Source organism: Sarcophilus harrisii, chromosome 6 (assembly GCF_902635505.1).
Source record: "Sarcophilus harrisii chromosome 6, mSarHar1.11, whole genome shotgun sequence".
Taxonomy (NCBI): domain Eukaryota; kingdom Metazoa; phylum Chordata; class Mammalia; order Dasyuromorphia; family Dasyuridae; genus Sarcophilus; species Sarcophilus harrisii.
Window position 1 is genome coordinate 180,384,240 of NC_045431.1, and position 15,467 is coordinate 180,399,706.

General features: G+C 38.5%; 1 protein-coding gene across 4 annotated transcripts in view; it reads left to right on the plus strand.

Moving 5' to 3' along the window:
• The first annotated feature begins 4,763 nt into the window (after positions 1–4,763).
• The window catches only part of KIAA0232 (KIAA0232 ortholog), a 103,825-nt gene continuing 93,121 nt past the window's right edge, over positions 4,764–15,467 (plus strand). Inside the window, exon 1 of one of the 4 annotated variants that reach the window (XM_031941552.1) lies at positions 4,764–5,098. The gene's annotated coding sequence lies outside the window, so the exon portion shown is untranslated. Of the gene's footprint in view, positions 5,099–6,266; positions 6,335–15,467 lie in introns of those variants that run through there. The other 3 variants (XM_031941550.1, XM_031941553.1, XM_031941551.1) reach the window with 3 other exon arrangements.

The following is a 15,467-nucleotide window of genomic DNA, read 5'->3' on the forward strand; positions in this document are numbered from 1 at the left end:
TTCATCAATGACTTTTGATTATTAATAATAAATAAAGCATAGAATAGGGAAGTCACCAAATGTGTTTGCTACTGTCACCATGAAGATTGTCCAGAACAGAACATAAAAGGAAAAAAGATTTCTTATGGATAAAAGAGTTCCTTTAGATGCATCAAGTACTAAAACATGATAGAGCTCTTAAATGAGATTCATAATCATTCAAGAGAGTTGGATTTAACTATCCAAACAGGAAAAAACAAGTGGATGAAAAAAGGTAATTGTCTAGACTGTGATTTGCAGTGAACTAAATAGCTTAGCCCCTTGAAAAGCTAATCTATCAGTATATAAAATATCTTGGACAGAAGTTGCTACTGAGCAAAGAGGCTGATTATCCTGTATGTTTTACCTTCCCTTTGTTGTGTTTAATCTCTGGAGAACATCATGTGCATTGAATTATAAGGTACTTGAAGTTCTAGGCACAGATTGTATCATAGGGCTTGCAGTGTTGGCTTTGTGTAAAGAAAAGAAAAATGGTCAGTGACAGTTGGGTCTTTGAGAACACTTCTTTGGTCTTCTCCATTCCTTTTTTCTTTGGGAAGAGGGGTGATATTCTTGTGACTGAGTTCGTGTAACAGCTGTTGTTTGCAAGATGGAAACACAAGGTAATTCATCTCAGTTTGGAGCTGAATATGAAGTATATAGCAAAGCTTCCACAAATTTTTTAGATTATTAAAAAAAATATGTAATTATGAAATGATACTTATTTATGATTCTGTTCTGGGTATGAAAGTCAAGCTGATGTGACCAGAATCCTTTTGCCCTGAAGCACCTTACAACCTAAAATAAAACAAGTATGTAAAATGACATGGACAATGGGCAGCTGGACAAACATTGTCAAACCAATTATAGAAAGTATTTACATTATGTATTAATGTTGAGTGCAAATGTTTTATATCAATATTGATTGAAAGATGAATCTGATGCTTGTCATTTGAGAAAAGTCTGGGAGAATAATATTTACATAATGCTTAAAGCATTTTTCCATAAACGATATCATTGGATTTGATCCCCATAACTATCTTGTGTGGTAGCTGGTGCAAGAATTCTTAACTCTATTTTACAAATGTGAAAACTATGGCCCAGATTGTTTGAGTAACTTAAACAAAGTCATATAACTGGTGAATGGCAGGTTTGCAGTTCAAACTCAGGATAACTTCAACTCTAGTCCATGTTGTGCTAGCCTGAACAACAGAAGAAAAAGGCACAGAATGGGGAGAGTAATTTTTTCCTTTGGATATCTGGGAGCAATCCAAACTGGCTAGGACATAGAAAGAACAGAAGGAAATAATAACAACAATAATGACTAACACTAAAGAATTGAGGAAATAAATAAATGAAAGAAGCTTGCTGCTTACAAACAGAATTTGTTCATGACATGTAATGGAATGGAATCTATGACAGGTTTTAAGAAAGGATTGATATGAATTAAATGGTAGCAGCAGTTAATTGCAACTTATAGAAAACAATGCATCTTAATGTTTTACTGTTTGTCCACAGTGGGATAGGAAAAGCCTGACAGATCACAGCATAATTTCATACCATAGACATAGGATGTAGAATTGTAAGGCTGGAAGAGACCCCAGAAGCTCAATCCAATTCTTTCATTTTCTAATGTCAAATCATTTGATTTGACATTGGACTAGAAAGACTATTATTCCAAAGACCCTTGGATTCAGAGCTTGGCTGTCTCTTTGACTATCTCCCTCAGAGGATGAAGTGAATATGGTGGTCATAGTGATGCTTTGACTCATACTGGTACATGTTCCCTCCTGTTTCCTTCTTATTGTGTTTTGCTGTTTCAGATAGACTGGTTTATATTCCCTGTTGGATGTCAATTGCTGAGGATGTCTATCCCCTCAAGAGTTACATCCTTGCGCAATGATTGAAAGGATTAGAACAAAAACAGGATTGGTGGTCTGAGTGGTGATGCTGCTCCTAGGGTTCCTGTGTGGTTACTATTAAGGCAGCAGCTATTGTTATTGAAGAAGGTAAGCTCCTTCTTCACAATGATTTCTCCTCTCAGTGAAGCTGTGAGATCTGGTCCAGTATTGGGTTGGGGGGGGGGTGGCGAGGGGGGTAGAGGGAGAAAGGACACTATTATTCCCAACACATTTGAGCTCATGGTCCCAGGCAGTCTCCATCAGAGTCTGAGAGGAAATAGTAGTTAAAGTGGTGTTGCTGTTTTGACTGGTCTGGTACATGCTGCCTCTTATCTTACCCTTAGAGTACCTTATTATTTAACTAAACTGGCTTGCTTTACCCTGGGTTCAAAGCCAGTCTTTATCACTTACTAACTCTATGACTTAGGTAAGCCATTTAATTCTACTGAGACTCAAGTTTCCTCATCTATAAATTAGATAACCTCTAATTTTTTTTAAACTCTGGGATTTATGAGTTTTTATTCACAATCAGAACTCACAGAATTAGTCAGTCCAGTGTTACTTTTCATTATACAATAGCAGCAGCAGCATAATATAATCCCTGTCCCAAATCCCAGTGATATGAGATGCTCTTCTTATTGGTAGTGAACCCCCTGCCTTTCATGAAGGTCTTTGGGCCAGGAATAACAACAACAATAAGAATAAGGAGTGGCAGGAAGATCAGGAGGAAGAGAATGAAGAGAAAGGGGGGGGAGGAGGAAAAGAAGAAGAGGAGGAGAAAGAGAAGAGGAAAGGAAGAGGAGGAAAGGAGGGGGAAGAGGAGGAAGAGCATTTATATAGCACCTATCATGTGACATGCTGTTTTAAACATTTTACAAATACTACTTCATTTGAATCTCACAATAATTCTAGGAGATAAAAGCTGTTGTCCTAATTTTACAGATAAGGAAACTAAGGCTTACAGAAATTGCCTGGGTCAGGGTAACACACAACCAGAAAGTGTATGAGACTGAATTTGAACTCAGATCCTCCTGACTTAATTTATGGAATGTTTTTTATGATTAAAATTGCTAAAAAAAAAAAAAAATGCTTTTAGTTGCCAGAAGTCTCCAGGCAGGCAGTTGCTGCACTGACATCAAAGCTGCCAAGCTTCTGTTACTATTACATGTTAGGGTTAAAAGGACCAGAGAGTCTGATCTTGCTCCAGTTGTTTTATTGACCAGAAAAGGTGAATAATTCTGTACAGATAGGACCCATAAGGACTATTAATTCTGGTTTTAGTAGCATTTTTCTCCCAAATCAATTGTACTTTAGGAAACTACATCTCAGATTCTTCTAGTTGGTTGGCTTCAGCTGTGTTCCCTTGGAAGCTTAACTTCTAGGAGTAAGAAAATTATTGTAATCTTTATTTTTAAAGGGAAGGGTAATTAGTTGTGAACTTTTAGGAGAGCTTTGGGAAAGTACAATACCTTCAAAATACCAATGTAAAAGCTTTATACCTTGTTACCCTTCATGTGTTTGAAAACTCCTTTGTTTTTTTCCCTCAGTTTCTTCAATCCCTCAAAAGTACTTTATAGTGGCAAAGTGCTTTGGGCCTGTCAAGTATCTTTAGGGAAAAAACAGTCAAACAGAAGGATACTAAGCAGGTCTTCCATATTCTCTTTTAACAAATTTAATATACTTATGTAGTTCTTTATGTAAGTTCATACACCCAAAATTAAGAATAATGAAATGAAATTAATAATGAAAATTAAGAAATAAGAAATGAAATAATATCACTGGAGAGACATGCTGTTATTGTCAGGCCTGTAGTTTCTGGGTGACACCTTCGTTCCCTGAGTCTCAGGTTCCTTCTTTAAAGTCAAGGGGTTGGATAGGTGACCTCCACCATCCCTTCAGGCTCTGAAAATTCTATTATGGGCATAATAGGAGGGTCAGAGGTTGCAGGTCATGGAAAGATTAGTGCTTATCTGCCGATTGGATTTTCACTTTCATATCCTTCGGTATTATTTTCATTTTTCTTTATAAATAAAAACAACCCTTTGAGTTTTGCTTTTCGGCCAGGTTTAAAAAATATTCTTCCGTCTTTTCTACTAGGATAAAGAGGAGAGCTGACAGGTGAAGCATCTGAGGCAGGCACTTGAAATTCTGTAACACACCTGATCAGCGGAGTGGGAGCGGAGGGCTGTCATCTCTGCGGGTTTATTGATCTTCCCGCGGGTAAAGATGGAGAAGAGGGGATGCAGAGCAGTCAGAAGGGGCTGGTGGCGGATTGGGGTGGGGGTGGGGATGGGGATTAGAAAAGTCTCATTGGGAAGGGGAATGAATGAAGTCAGAGGTTGGGTTTGCTGTACAAGCTGACAGCTCCCGCTCCCTTTCCTAATCTCTCGACACCGGGGTGGGCTATAGAAAGACAGCGATCCATGCCGTGTCCCTGCTAATTTTGCTATTCTCCATGCACAGCAGAATTAGCGGGGAAAGGAGGGGTACCTCCCCTTCTCCTGCTGGCCTTTTATCTGCTGGCACATTTATTTCCCGTGTAAGAAAAATTGGCTTTCTTTCCCTGTATATTTTGCAAAGCTCTTTACACTCCTCCCTTCTCCTAAATCTTCTTTCCTACCTCCTTCTCACAGCCCTCCCTTTCACATCGGCTGCCTTCTCTCTTTTCCTTTTCCCTTCTCCCTCTCCCCCTTTTCTCTCTTCCCGTCCCTCTTTCCCCTTTTCCTCCCTTCTTCTCCTCTTCTCCGTTCCTTCCCTTCTTCTCTGCTCGCTCTCCACCCTGAAGGGGGAGGGAACTATGTGACCCTGTTCTGATGTAATCCCGGGTGTCTGAGCGGAAGGATATGGAGCTATCACCTGGTTGGCGGGGCGCTGAGGCCAGTTGCCGGGTAACCGAGCGGAGAGGCTTCCCCGTCCCCCTCCCTCTTCCCTTGCCCCCTCCCTTCCCCTCCCCTCCGCCTAGTGGCGCTGGGAGCCGCCGCCGGAGCCGCCGCCGCCGCCGCCGCCGCTGCCGCCGCCGCCGCCGCCGCCGCCGGTTTACGTAAGGCGCAGGCCAGGGCCGGTCGGGCGCTCGGCAGCGGGACGGGGGTCTCGGTCGGAGCGAGAGGCCGCCCGCCAGCCTGCGCTGTGGGCCGCTCCAGCCGGCGCCGCCGCCGCCGCCCTCCCCGCAGCCTCGGCAGGTACCGTCTGGAGCGGGCGGGAGCCGGGGGGGCGGGCGAGCTGCTGGGGCCGGGCCGGGGACGATGGGGGCCTGCCGGCCTGCCTGCACTGCCGGCTGCCGGGGCCCGGAGGGAGGATGGGCATCCCGGCCTCCCGGGGGCGGGGGCGGCGGCGCCGGGGCCTCGGGAGCCGGGAACGGGGACCCGGGAAAGGTCGGGGATGCTGCCCGTGGCCGAGGGCCTCTGGTGCGTCAGGCGGGAGCCGGTGCCGGCCGAGGGGGGCGGGGGCCTGGACAGCGGCCCCGCGGGCGCGGGAGCAGGTCGGCGCCGGGGGCCGGCCAGCCTCTGCAGACCTGGCCTGGGTCTGCGCTCCCGGGGGTCTGCGGACAGCAGACCGCTCCATCCCCTCGACCGGTCCCGCTCTGCCCATGCACAATGAGCCAACCTTGGACTCGAGGCCATTCCTTGCGGGAAAAGTGGGGTCGGAGCTGGGGGCCGGGGAGGGGGCCGGGAGAGGGGCGCCTGGACCTTGCGCTGAGCCGCTTGGCGTTCCTGCTCCCTGCCGGGGCCCCTGAAACGCCCTCCCCCCGAAGCCCTTCAAGCTCCTGGGCATCGCAGGGCGAGAGAGGGTAAACAGTGGAGGGAGCCTTTGGCTCCGAGATGACTTTGCAATTAATGGGCTGCGCTGTCAAGGAGCCGTGGGGGTTATTGGCCGCGCTGTTGGGCCGGATAGACCGACTCCCCCCGCATCCCCTCCTCTCCTCCTCCCCCCTCCCATTTAGCATTGTCCTTTAGGGGCCTATTGAAGGGAAACCGCGGAGAGCGAGCTGCTGGAGGAACTGCTAGGGGAGGGGGGGCTGACTGACAGGAGACGGTGTCCTATGGTGACTTGGAATCGCTCTCCATTTGGGCGGGACTTGAGTGGGCGGGGGAGAAGGGGTGCGGCACAAGGTTTGGCGAAGGTTACAGCTGAATGCAGAAGTGACAGACCAACAAAGTCAAACTCATTGCGCTGTTTTAATGCAAGAGTATTTCAAAAAGTCACTCGCTAGGATTCGATCCTCCCTCATAGCTTTTGCCCCTCTTTAGATAATTCCTAAGAGTACTCCTTCCTAATCGACTTTTAAAAGAGCTCTTAGCGTCTCAGCCGGGAGAAAGCAAAATCTACCGTCACTGAAATAACTGCAAATAACTCAACAGTCATTTAGCTTGCAGTTTGTGGGGCTACGGAGTAAAGGTGCCTACTAAGTTGTATTGGTAAGCTCTACTTCCCCCAGGTCGGAGTAGAATCCATTTCTCCCTCTTCTATTTCTGCCGACAGTTTTTTTTCCTCCTTGGGTCAAGCTGTACACTTTTTTTAGACGTGAGAGAGAAGAGTGAGATTATTGGGATGTATTTAATCGTACTTAGTTTTTGTGAATTGCTCCCGAGATTAGATATTTTAAATTAAAACCGGTTTCTATTCATCCAGTTTCAATTTTTATTGACTTTACTTATTTCCAGTGATATTGGGGGAAGGGGGGGAATGGTGTCAGATGTAGATAGTGCTGCCCGGGAAATTGGGAGTAGATTTAATTGAAGAATACAATTTGTAGATAATGTAATGAATTTATAGATAAGTAATGAATCTACTTGGCATATTTCTATGACTGAGCAAAAGAAGCCATTCCAAAACACCTTTAAAGAAAAAAAAAAAAAACTTTTAACTAATTTAAGTTACAGTCTTTTGGTTTCCTGCCTTACTGCATTTTGAAGGTCAAATGTTCTAACACTAATTACTTGAACAGAGTTCAAGACGAGTCTCGGTGAGGCTCTCCTGTTTTGAGGATTGTACTATCATTTAACCTCACCTCACTTTTGATGTTATTCCTCAAATCCTAAATTCAGCTGTTGAACTGTTATTTTGCTGAATAATTGTTTATTTTTTTAAGCAATATAATCTTAGAAATGTGGTGCTCTGTACAATATTTATTGGTTCTTATTTCACAATAAGCTTATGAATTGTGAAGGCTGAAAATTAAGTATTTCTCTTTCAGAAAATCCTAACTTAGCTGCTCACACTAAAGAAGCAGGAAATATTACCTCTGAATACATGCTACAAAGCAAATATTTCACTAAGATTTACTAATGTAGTGCATTTGAAGATATTTTCATTCAAATTTATGACCTCCTAAGTCTGAGATTATGTGCTTGGTCCTAGGGAAGGACAAAAAGGAAATTGGTTCTACCCTCAAGGAAATTATACTATACTGGATAGTTAGCTTATATTTTGATGTTCTAGACAGTTAGGGTTAATATCCAGAAATTTAAATATTGTCTTCTGTAATTGTTTTTTGTCTAATATTTTAGAAAAGTATTTTTCAAAAGTGATTATTTTCATGTAAAAAGGTACTCTTAAAGTCAAAAAAGGTATCTGGGGATAGTGAAGAACCAGCAGTTCTCAGAGCTAGGAAGACTTGGCTTCTGGTGCCCCCTCTGACACATACTGCGATCTCCATAGAAAAGGCTTCCTCGGATCGCACTCCCAGTTCTAGTCTTACTATAATTTTAAGAGTTTTTCCTTAGATTCAAATTACTGCTAACCCTGTGTCCTGGGATAAGTCTCTCTCTCTTTTTTTTTTTTTTTTAAATATTTTTTTTATTTAATAGCCTTTTATTTACAGGATATATGCATGGGTAACTTTACAGCATTAACAATTGCCAAACCTCTTGTTCCAATTTTTCACCTCTTACCCCCCCACCCCCTCCCCTAGATGGCAGGATGACCAGTAGATGTTAAATATATTAAAATATAAATTAGATACACAATAAGTATACATGACCAAAACGTTATTTTGCTGTACAAAAAGAATCAGACTCTGAAATATTGTACAATTAGCTTGTGAAGGAAATCAAAAATGCAGGTGTGCATAAATATAGGGATTGGGAATTCAATGTAATGGTTTTTAGTTATCTCTGGGATAAGTCTCTTAACCTCTCTAAACCTTGGTTTCCTCATCTGTAATCTGAGATTATCATCAGCCCAACCTCCTTCATAAGGTTCTTTTAAGAATCGAATCAGATAATCAAAATGAATGTACTTTAAAAGCTGTTATGAAATATTATATAATATGAAACATCCATTAATTGGGTTTGGATCTAAGCTGGAGTGCTAAATACTTTCAGAAATGGCATTTTACAATGAAAGCTTAAAGAAAGAACTATGACTAATTTTGAGAGGGGGGGATAATTAAACTTGGCTTTTCAGAGTTTTAGTTATTGAACTGCAGTTTTCCTCCTGGGATTAAAGCAGTTTTGTAAATATAGACCTAAAATTTTCTGGCATGAAAATGTATCAAGGATATGCAAGTGATAATGAAATCAGTATCCTTTACTATTGCTAGGTACAACTTGTACTGTTGGAGAGTGCTGGTGGGACAGATTATCCAAAACTTATGTGTATAAGGAATTGTGAATTTTTTTCAGTAGTTTCACTTGTTATAACTTTTTTAAAGGCCTTAAGTCAGCACCTCTTAAAGTGCAATCCATTTTAATTTTTAAATTATATTTTATAGAGGACATGTTAAATGATGGCTATTATTGCTTTTGTTTTTGATGTTTGGATATAGGTTGGATTTTGAGTGGTTTTTGGCTTTAAATATTTTTTTAACTTACATTTTTTTTATCTCTGGTAAAGTTTTTTTTTAATATATGTGAAAAATCAAGAACAGGTAGGTGTTTTGTTTTTACTTTTGGTCTTTGAGCTTTTTGTCTGACCCTAAATTGTTTAGATTTGTCATTCAAAAATTGAAAAAATGGGATTTGATATGATTTTGCTTGACTTTATTGACAAGATTTCAGTCAAGTGTGAATTTTGAATTACTTGAAAGCTTTTCTACTATAAAACCAATGTGCCTTCCTTTTAATAGCTTGTTTATAGATAATTGAAATAATTCCCCTCCCTTGCTTTAATAGCATATTTCCCCAGTATCTTCTCTGAAAATAGGTAGATCAAATAGTAATGAAGACATCTTTCCGTTCCAAGAACTTTTTTCCTTTTTTTGGCCATTGCTCCTCTGGTAAAATGTTAGAACCCTACAGGATGTAGCAAGCCTTCTATCCACTGCCATTGGAAGCCTATATTGAACAAGAAAATCCGAAGGATAGTAAATTAAACTGTTATAAATGGTAGTGAATGGTGCCCCGGGGGGGGGGGGGGAGAAGGAGGAGGGCAAGGATGGAGGGAAAGAGGGGAGAGAGAAGAGATATTGGAAAAAGAATTGGTTATTTTGTGTTAACTGTTCAGGGAACCCCAATAAGCAAAGTCCCTCTGCCACTACATGTCAGCTCATTTTCTGCAATTGCTAGTCTTAAAGAAGTTCTTAGAGCAGGAATGTTAAACAAGAGTCTGAATTTCAATAGCTACACTCCAGAGTCCATCTGAATCACATTAAAATATAATTGGGAAATATTTTACAAAATAAATAAAAAATGCAATATAACATAGATAACATTAAATTTTAAAATGAAGTCACTTTGCTTCTCAAAAGTATTCTTATATACAAATTAGTGGTTCTCATTTCTATTTGAGTTTGATAACACTGGCCTAGTGGTATCAAATGATTTACCCAGAATCACACAGCCAGTATTTGTGACAGACAGACCTTTTATTCCTGTCCCTGAGATCGTTTGTTTTCTTTTGTACTGGTTAATAACTCATTTACAGAAGAGCTTTTAAAAAAGAAAAAAATCAGTTTGCTTTTTAAAAAGAAGGGGATCCACTAAAGGAAGCTATTTTAGGTATATAATAATATATACTGAGACAGATAGTAATAAATGTAGTGGTTCTTTTATTATAAGTTTATTGTTTTTACAGCATTACTCCCTTCCCAAATTTGTTCAGTCCTACTACCTACCTCCTTCAAAAAATTGAAGTAGTTAGCCTTCAGCTGCCAGTAGTTAGCAAGTATTTGTAGAAGCTCTAAGAATTTGTTTTAAAACTAGAAAGTTTACATGCAATGTTAGAAATTTCATATTTTCCAAAACAGTTTTAAAATTTCTACAACCTACAACCATGAATATTAGGAACTATTTATTCGTTTTCAAGATTATCTAGGCTCTTAATTTTTTTTTTTTCATATGTCAAGTTTGTTATGTTGTTCATTAGCAGCTAAGTATCCTTTTGGCAATTTGTTAATAGCAGCAGTTCTAAAGAGGTTAGTTGGAGATGAGGTTGAAGTGAATGGAAAAAAGAAGACTTTGAATTTCTTTTATTACAACAATGCTGCAGTCTTCTATTATTATAGATAATTGAGAGTTTGCAACTCCAGAAAAACAGTTAGATCTTCACTGGATTATATTTCTGATGAAAGAATCCACCTAATAAAACTGAATTAAATAAACCAGATCATACATAGGTAAATCAGCAATGTAAATAAAGATGGCTAATCCATTGTCACTCTTAAACTAAAATAACCCTGTTGGATAGAGACATGGGTTTTTATGTACAAGTAGGTACTTAGTATTATTTAATAATGACATGTTCTTTAGTTATGAAGTGATCAGAATGCCAGCTGAAGTGGAAAAACGGAGAATTTTAAGAAGTAGCTGCAGTTAGTCATATATTGCTATTATTTACCCCATCATATATGGTCTTTTCCTTTCGGTCCTCCCCCAGATTTCTGAACTTTTTTCTGTAATAAAGTAGTAATTTTGATGTCAATAATAAAATATGTAAATGTGAAAAAGTATACATAAGGTCATATAAAGAGAAAGAACTCTATAGCAACAAACAAACTCAGTAGCAAAAGTTAGGCTTCTTTCGCTTGGAGGCCAAGCACAGTTATCATCTCCTCCACAAATCCTCTATGAATTTCAATCACACCTACCCCTAGCTACAAATGAGTGCCATCCTCCTGAAGCTTGAGCCATTTTATTTGACCAGAGTTATAGACTTAATTTAACAATTATAATTTATTATATAACTACATGAAACATTTTTTGCTTGGAAAGACATTTATTGAAGGGAATAAATAAAAAAATGCTTTGTGTAATATGAAGCATTTTGGCACTAGTTAGAATGATGCAAAAGGGAAAGCTAGTCATCAATCACTTTCTTAGCACATCATCTTCTAACTTAAGTGTAGGTTTGCTTCTTATTTTGAATGTATTATAGCTTTTTGAGTTATTTGCATTTGTTTTTATCTCCCCATTATACTACTGCAAATGCCATGAGTACAAGTTCTGTCAGGGATGTTTTCAGTTGACAGATTACAAACTGGATTGTAATATTTTGATAAATCATGAAGAACTTATGCAATAATAAGTGTTTCAAAAATATCAAGTACCAATTCTGTATAAATCACAGGGGCCAAAAAGAAGGAATATACTTGCTTCCTTGCCATCAAGGAGTTTACAGTCTAGTTGGGGGAGAGAAATGTTGAACATTTTACAAAAATAATTATGGTAAAAGTTAGAAAATCATTAAACCTATAGATGTGAAATTTTATTATATTATTATGTTGTTCCCAAAGAGATTATAAAGAAGGGAAAGGGACCTGTATGTGCACGAATGTTTGTGGCAGCCCTTTTTGTAGTGGCTAGAAACTGGAAACTGAATGGATGTCCATCAGTTGGAGAATGGCTGAATAAATTGTGGTATATGAAAATTATGGAATATTACTGTTCTGTAAGAAATGACCAACAGGATGATTTCAGAAAGGCCTGGAGAGACTTACACGAACTGATGCTGAGTGAAATGAGCAGGACCAGGAGATCATTATATACTTCAACAACAATACTAGATGATGACCAGTTCTGATGGATCAGGCCATCCTCAGCAACAAGATCAACCAAATCATTTCTAATGGAGCAGTAATGAACTGAACCAGCTATACCCAGAAAAAGAACTCTGGGGGATGACTAAAAACCATTACATTGAATTCCCAATCCCTATATTTATGCACACCTGCATTTTTGATTTCCTTCACAAGCTAATTGTACAATAATTCAGAGTCTGATTCTTTTTGTACAGCAAAATAATGTTTTGGTCATGTATACTTATTATGTATCTAAGTTATATTTTAATATATTTAACATCTACTGGTCATCCTGCCATTTAGGGGAGGGGGTGGGGGGGTAAGAGGTGAAAAATTGGAACAAGAGGTTTGGCAATTGTTAATGCTGTAAAGTTACCCATGTATATATCCTGTAAATAAAAGGCTATTAAATAAATTAAAAAAAAAAAATAAAAAAAAAAAAATAAAAAAAAAAAAAGAAAGAGAAAAAAAAAAAAAAAATATTATTATGTTGTTAAGTAATAATTATTATATTAAATCTATAACCTTGAGGGGTTAAATAATAGTGGCCCAAACTTCAGGAGGATGGGACTCATTTTTAACTGAAGGTAGGTGTGATTGAAATCCTTAGAGTATTCTTGGGGGAGGTGATAGCTGAGCTCAGTCTTGAAAAGAGAGGGGCAGAATATAGGTTGAAATGGGTTTAGGGGGAACCCTGTCTCATGGTGTGAACAGATTTGCAGAAGCCTAACTTTTGCTACTAAGTATGTTTGTTACTCTAGAACTCTTTCTCTTTAAATGACCTTATGTATATTTTTCCATGTTCACATAGTTTTTTTTGAAATTCCAACAGAACAGAGAGCTCAAACATTCTATTTCTTTAGTTTATAGTTTGTGGATCTGAATTCTTGATGAGGATGGGAGTGAAAGAAGCATTAGAAAGAAATTTGGGAAGTTTCTGGATATTTAAGATTATAGAATTTATTTATATATTTAGAAGTTGAAAAGGGGGTCAGTCCTTTAAGGGTCAGTCCTTCCCTCCTCCCCCTTTTTTGGGTGAGGCAATCGGGGTTAAGTGACTTGTCTTGGGTCCCATAGCTGGTAAGTGTCATGTATCTAAGGCTGAAGTTGAACTCAGGTCTTCCTGCCCCTTTAATCCTTTTCTTTTACAAGTGAGGAAAATGTAATTTAGAGAGGTCGTAAGTGACTTCTCTGTTAAAATTCCAAGCCAGGTCCTCTGACTCTTAACACAATGTTCTTTCTACTAGAGCATCTCTAAAAGATGTAAGACATTTTTCAATCCTCTTTTAAAAGATTTAATTACATAGAATTAAAAAAAAAAACAACCAGGGAATACTTTACATATATTTGTACATATATGTTTGTATGTGTGGTATGGTAACACTGTCAGAATAGTTTGTTTAAAAACTGGACAGTGTCCCCCATGGCATGAGATTGTGAGAGGATTAATAAAAGCAGATAGCTATTGAGTCCTCATATTATTGGTTCCTCCCAAATCCCCACTTGCTGAAAAACATGATAACTTGACACTATAAAGAGTAAAAAATCAAGGTATCGTTGATTTTTTTTCCCTCTCCCTTTTGTTGTCACCCCTGCTTCTATTCCCCCCCCCATAATTAATTAGTTGCCAATTCTTATTGATTCTGTCTCCATGACATCTTGAATTTGTCCCTTTTTTTTTTATCCTCAGGGCCTCATCATCTCTCTTATGGATTATTTTAATTACTTCCAAACTAGTCTTCCTGTTTCCAGTTTCTTCCTTCTCTAGTCTGCCTTCACAAAGCTGCTAAAATAATCATTCCAAGGTATCAGTCTAATCACATCATTCCTTTGCTCAGAAACATTCAGTGGTTCCTTGTGGCTTCTGAGGGGGTGGGAGGAAGAATACAAATTCTATAGCCTAGTTCAACTTGCTTTTCCAATGTTATTTTACATTACTTCACTTTGCTCACTTTACATTCCATGCAAACCATGTTATTAGAGTTTCCATGAAATTGACATTCCTTTTCCTGTTCCTTGACATTTTTATAAGCTGTCCACCATGACTGGAATGTACTTGCTTCTCATCCTTGCCTTTCAGATTCTTTACCTTTTCCCAAGTTTAGTTCTAGTGCCACTTTTCTTCACGTGAAAACTTCCCTGATTCCCACTTTGAACTCTTTGTTAGTAGTCTCCCTTTTCAATTCAATCCACGTAATTCATTCATTTATTTACTTATGGTGTATTGTTTTTCCCCATATGTTATAAGTTCTATGAGGGTAGAGACTATATTTTTGGGGGTTTGTATCTATCATTACTACCTTCCACATAGTAGATGCTTAATAATTGTTTGGTGAAATAAACCTAGTCTGACTCTGAAGATTGCTTGAGAATGTAAAGGAGGTAATTAAGTTTAGGATGGAATTACTTTACAGGTTATTTGTTTTTGTTTTTAATATGAAAAAGTAGAAAATTATATATTTTTTTCATTTTGTAAAATAATATAATAATGGTGACATTAAAATACTGCTGCCTTCTGAATTATCAAAGAAAGATTAAATTTGTTATTTTCTTAAAATATGTTTCAAAGAGAAAGAATTCCTTAGTTTAGTTCTTGTATAGTTTTCAGCATATTGATGTTTATTTGAAAGTTTTAGGGAAAAGGAAAAAGCTATACCACTACAGTCAACAAGAAGCATAGACTTTAAAGTTAAAATGAATTGTTGAGATAATACCACAAAACTTCCTTGTTCAGATCCCTTTTCTAGTTTCTCTGTCAGATGACTTTCTAGATGATGTGCAAACATTTCCAATAAAAGGGAATCCAGGTCCTTACAGATTATTTCATAAGTATTTTCAGTATAAACTGTCTTATGTTGAATCAAAATGTGTTTCATTTAATTTAACCTCTGGGTTTTTTTATTTTGGAATTTATTTTGGAATAACATTGGATAACTCTTTTCCTTTATCTATATGGCAACTTTTCAAATATTTGAAAATATCAGGTCACCTTTTTTTGTGTTCACTTCTGGGTCCAATATAGCCAGCTCCTTTAAAGGTTATGCACACTGTTTATCACCATGTACTAGCTTATTTATCTGATATTGTTAGAAATTCTCATTCTTTTTTGTGGTTAGTTTTATTCTTCTTGATTTTTATATAGCTAACTATATGCTTTCAATGACTAATCAATGGCATTGAGCTCTTTTGGCATCTGGAACTGATATCCTTAAGATAATCCTGGAAACCACAAGTGTGTTTGTTCTAAGCAACTTGCTTCAACCTATAATTTCCCAATAGATTTCATTTGGCTTACTCTGATAGCACGCTTCTATTCTGGAGGGATGCTTAGTTACTGAGGTTTACTGGATGAATTAGGACTTCTTTTAATAAGATGAGGCTCCCTTAATAAAGGGCAAGGCAAACCCCAGAGTCAATCCATAGAGAGTCCTATGGGACAGCTGTGGGTTTTTTCTGAATTTAGGATCCTCAAAGCTATGCAAAGCTATAACAGTGGGTTAAGGAGATGGGATGAAGAATGACATAGAGCAATGGTTGGGTACTTTCAAAAAACATAATTAAAAATGCTTAGAGTGGGAAATGTCCCTTAAGAA